Here is a 6,154-nt window from a genome sequence, read left to right on the forward strand (position 1 = left end):
AGTAACGTTTGTATTTTATAAGATAAGATAAAAGATTTGCATCAAGATCTGACAATCAGGAGAATTGCCCAAATTCTGAACTCAGGCACTCATGATAATACAGCAATCGGACCCCACAATGACCTGCCAACCACTGTCAAAAAAAGTAAACTCAAACTCTATGGCCACATATCACAAGGTCCTCAGGGCTAGCAAAGACCTTCCTTTAGGGAACACCTTCCTTCAGAGAACAGTACCAGGAAGAAGAAGAAGAAGAAGTCAGCGAAAGCGATGGGAAGTCAACATCAAAGAATGTACAAGCCTGGCGGTAAATGAAATTTGATCAAAGGCCAAGACCGAGAGGAATATAGAAAGATGGTTGAACAATCTTGTGAGGTGCCCGAAAGGTCCAACTGCATTAACAATTAACAATTGCAACATGATTAAATTATAAATAAATAGTTGCGTGACAATATTAACACATGGATACAAGCAGGATGAAACAATTTTTTTTAAACTGAAATCCTAATTTTAAAGTAAACTAAATCGACCCGTATTTTTTTTCTTCTTAACACAACCGCTTTTGACGTATGAATATTATTTTACTCTTGCATCATATTGACGTGAGTTGTTTTACGTCATTTGTAATTTTTGTAAACATATTTGTTTAAACCTAGAATAGGTTCTTTCTGGAGTTTATCCAATAACGGTAGATAACTCTCCCTTGTCTGATAGGGCATTTTAGGGAGTGGTGTTAGCTACCTCAGATCCCTGGATAGACTTATAGATCTAGAATAGAATAGATAGATATAGATGTCTTTACATTTCTAGGTCTGTCCAAAGACTTGTCATATTTAAATCCTGACTCATAAAGCGTTTCTCAATACGATCTCCCCACTGATCTAAATATTTATCCAGGTTGCCACTTTTAAAATCCACGTTTGGGCCTGCTGCAAACCATCCTCCAACCCCCACCTAAACAAACTCAGTCTAATTATCTTTCTTGCATTCGTGTTTATTCTCGTATAAAATCAACTCAACTATTTTTATCATGAAATTTTTTAGTTTAAAAAATTGTTTATTATAACAAGTTGCATTACATAGACCTATTAATAGAGATTTTGCCCTAATTATTTTTTGCATGCCCTCTTTTTTTTTAACCTATTGAGATCTAATCTATTTCTGCATACAAATGATAGATAGTGGTCAGTGCACTCTTTCATCAAACTGTCCAACTCACATTCAATTCAGTCTGTCCCTTGACAAGTCACCAATCTCGATTTATTATAGCTAGATCTAGAGTCTAGTAAACTAATATTATACCTGCAGGGCCATTGAAAAGTGTATTTGATGTTAAAATTGATAAGCCTTTGCAGAAACACATTTTAGTAAGTAGGCCTAATTTACATAAAGAGCTGCGTGTTTGATAATCTTCAAAAAAGACTGTAGGTTACTATAATATACAGAATGAAATATGAGCGTCAAAATACAGACAGAATCTGTTATAAAATACAGAAAAGGTTTATGTTTGATAATAAAAATAAGTAAGTTACCCATTTCAGACCCTGCGATCTATAGGGCAGATGATGTATGATGTAAATACTGTACCATTTATTTCCCTTCTCCAACGGAGAGTGTTAAGCCACATCTTCGTACATATAGCTTATAGTTCTGCTGACTGGAATAAAAAGGTTTAAAAACAATTCTCTATAAAGTTGAGGCAGTCGGCCTGTGTGCAGTGTATTTAGCAATTTAAATATTCTAGAACTCTACGTAAAATATAATTTTCTTAAAGAGTACATCGTGTGCCATTTTAATGAATAGTTCTTAAAAAGCGTTCCATGAAACTAACAATACATGTACCCACCTCATGCAGAAAACAGATTCTCCTTGATCGACATTACTTTTATTGATCATTTATTGATTCATTGATCTTTATCCAAATGTTTTACCTTATCTATCAATGTCTATCACAATGGCTGGCAAAGCATGACTGCCTGGGCGTAGGGTAGGCATTCTGGACCGTCATTTGGTGGTCTCGATAGACTCAGCTTCGAACACTATACGTCGTCCCCCTGAAGTCCTACTGGAGATTTTTGGGCTAGGATAATATTATTTTTAAATCTAATGGAAAATCCGAGCCATGTAAAACGTTTAACAAATATTTTTACAATGGCAGTCCTAGAAATGTAGAACCAGTTTGGGGGCGGTCGGTGCAGCTCGTACGCCATGGCGACATATTTCAAGAATGCCATGAATTCCAACAATACATAAATAAATGGGGCACGCGCTGAAATTTAACACTGTGGTAATCTTGGGTCGATCCCAAGGGAATCTTTCCCAAAATATAAACGTCACGTGACCTCTAAGTAAATAAACAATGAACATACAGGTAGGGTCTACTCACGCCACTCACGGGGAGCAAAACATTTATACCTAACCAATTTTAAAACGTTCCTCTTCTATTTGCCTTAGGCCAAAGGTAAAAACTTTGTCTGTGAGTTATAGATATATAATCATAAGAAATTGTTTCCAAAAATGTTATGTAGCCTAGATAATATTTTTTCTGTAAACTAAGATTGTTAATTAACTTTTTTTTTATATAACTTTGAAAATTTTAAATACTAAAAATAATATAGATAAATCTATACAAATATTTTTTTTTTATTTTTGTGTTTTCTGATTTTCCACATTCCATAAATCATTGTCTTATTAAAAAATCTCGGAAAATAAACTTAGTTCTTTCAATCAGAACATGTAGGTTCACCAAAAGTCCGGAAAAAGGGTCTAAATACTTTTACTTAGTTGTTTAATGAACTTGCACAATAATTGACTTTATCTCTTCAAATCTTATGGTTTCAAAAACACAACTTACTTTATGAGTGAAAAGTGGCGAAGTTTTACTGAGCTTATATCAAGTCGCTCCGTCTGGTCAAAATCTTTTACTTGTTTAGTTCTCCCACTTCCCATTCTCGGATCAAGTTGAAACTTTGCACAATCATTTACTGTCAATTACAATACATTTATCAATCAAAGCAATCAATCAATTGGTTAATCAATTACTTTAATTCTTATGTACTTTTTGTTTTATATAGAAAATGTTCTAAATCCACAGGGCGCCCTGTGACAATAACCACTATAATGTCAACAATTAGGTCGTTCTTTAAAATTTTGAAACTAGCAATCAAACCTTCTATTTTTATAAGTACTTGCTTAGCTCAGTGACTAAACACGCCGGCTTTTCATCATGGAAGTTCAAGTTCGAACTCAGACTAAAGAAACTTTTTTTTTACCTCGCTTATGATTGGTTTAAAATAATGTATGTTCTCTCAATATATGCTTGTTTTTAGTGGCCCCCGAAATGAAAATAGTCGCTATTAGTTTTGTGTGGTCTGTCTGTCCGTCCGTCCGTCCCATTTATATCTCATAAACTAGAAAACAAAATGAAAATCGGACATCATGATATTTTAGACCTTTCAAAGTTCTGATGCAACCAGTGGTGTAGCATGATACCCGTGGGCCCGGGTTCAAGAAGATATTGGTGGGGCCCCTCCCCCCAATAAGACGAATACAATGTATGACATAAAACAATTGAGTAATCTGAATTTATCGGTACATTGACCAAAAGACATTTCAATGCAAGTAGAGTAGCTTTTTAATAATCTTATTACGATTGACCCTGTTAGAACTCCAACACGAATTAAAAGTCAATGTTGGTACACTTTTTTGAACAGAATGAAACTTGGCAGAATTTAGGTCATTGGTTAATATGCGTAATCATAAGGACGTAATCATCTTCTTATTTGAAGTAACGTCTGTATTATATAAGATACGATAAGAAGATAAGGATGAAACGAGTTAACGGAGTTTCAAATATATAAAGAAATGTTTTATGAGTCAAAGTTCCCATTTTACATATTGACATTCCTAAAACACTTCTAGGTGTCACGCTTTGAAACATTGATACAAACTAGTTCTACGACCATTATTTAACAGTAAATACATCGAATATTTATTTACTGAAAAATTCTCTGGCCGTCATCGGAGATCACTAAACAGTATCAAAAAAAAAAATACGAATTTGATATCAACTTTTTATTTGTCTTGAGCGCTGCCACCAATGAAAGAGACAAATGGTACAGAATTGACATCCTAAATTACCGATATTTTTTCCCGAACTGCATTGCCCAACAGATCTATTTTCTCGTTTTGAATCTGTTGGGGTTTGATTTCCTGTCAAATTTGAATATTCATAGCAATTTCCTGATGTTTTTTTTTTTTGTATAAATATATGGCGTTAAATTTCTTTAAGAGCTATGAACCAAGTTTCAACCAAATACCATTGGTCAGAGAATGACACTATTCCATGATCAAATTAGTTATCTTCTAGATCTTGTTATAAACCTGCTCCCCAATCGGTTTCCTCATTCACTGCAATAGCACAAACCTATACAAATTGAACGATTCCTATGTTAACACTCTGATGTTTCTTTGGCTTGCTAAATATTTAATGCTATTTTTTTTATTTTGTTTAGATTTCATCTCCTTTTTATTCTGATATAATGATTACATTAACATTTTGTATACAATATAGAAGACAACAAAAGAATGCGATGAAGACATTCAAGGACGAATCATCTTGATTGAATGTCTTACACTATTTCACAATGTAAATTTCTTCGGAATCAATAGTTTTTTCTTTATGTCAGCTATTTTTTTTTTATGTCAGACACATTTTTTTTTGGGTCAGACTCCCAGATTATACTTTCACTTACAATAACACACACGACGAACAGTTAACGCATCCACGTTGGGCAGGTCAAGGTTATTGAGACGTTGTATATAGGTCCTGATCATTTACACTGTTCAAACTAATATACCCGCTGCAGTTCATCAATTATAAATTCATAGTCGCAGATATACGAGCATATAATACTATTGAGCAGTTAAGGTTATTGAGAAGTTGTATATAGTTCATGATCAAATACACTGTTCAATGTAATAGACCCGCTGGAGTTCACCAATTATAAAGTCATAGTCGCAGATATAGGAGCGTTACAAAGAGCGAAGATCCAAAATAGTTCATAGTTAATGATTTTGTTAGTGCGTTAACAGCTGACAGATCAGCCTGAACGCTAAGATAGGAAGAGATGTGCTGATTATAAAAGAGAAATAGATGATAATTACATAAATACAAAACAAAATAAAAACATATTGAGCTTTGAGAAAATTGAATAATCTGCAGCTGTATCGAATTATCCCTGTTTCTTAACCAAACTCTCCCCATCTCCTCCACTCCCCCATTCCTACAATGGTTTTATGAACAGACAAGGAAAAAAAGAATGGGACGATATGGAAACGACTGTCACTCTAAACGCACGGTAAGGGCTACCCACCATTACAATTTACAAAACCTGATGCAAAGCAAATCCTTACATTAAAGCTTCAAACACTTGGTTTTGAAGTCAATATTAATTTTAATACAACTTTTAGGAAATTTTGAGGGAGCTTTTTAAATTCTATTTTTTTTTTATCGGTTTTTACAAAAGTGAATTTATTTTTTCACTTTGGTGTCACCCCAAAGTTCTCAACAAGTCAAGAGTCATGGGCCCAAGCGCAGTGGGCCCCTAATGGTCGTGGGCCTGGGTTCATTGAGCCATGGATGCTACGCCACTGGATGCAACGGCTGCTTTTTTTCTTCTTTTCCAAAAGTGAACCATTTAATTTTTAAAGTTAACTATTCAAGCAGATTTTTAAATAAAAATACACCACTTTTAAATGAAAAAAAAAAAAAATATTTGGAGTCGCACATAAAGTCCAGGGGATGAGCTCGTTGTCCGAGACGATATGAGCATCATGTCATTGGAAGCATGTTATAGATAGTGCAGTGCTTATTTCCACTACCACTTCCAGTAATGACAACCTTAGTAGGCTATGTATATATTATCATTATTATTGTTTGTTATTAACCACTGAAAGCTGTATGTTTTTATTATGTGAGCCAGTTTGTTCTCGCTGTTCTTTTTTTATTTGGATTGTAAAATGAAAATCTAGAAACAAGAATGACTGGTGGCAGTGGTAACTAGAAACAAGAATGACTGGTGGCAGTGGTAACTAGAAACAAGAATGACTGGTGGCAGTGGTAACTAGAAACAAGAATGACTGGTGGCAGTGG

Source organism: Biomphalaria glabrata, chromosome 5 (assembly GCF_947242115.1).
Source record: "Biomphalaria glabrata chromosome 5, xgBioGlab47.1, whole genome shotgun sequence".
NCBI lineage: Eukaryota > Metazoa > Mollusca > Gastropoda > Planorbidae > Biomphalaria > Biomphalaria glabrata.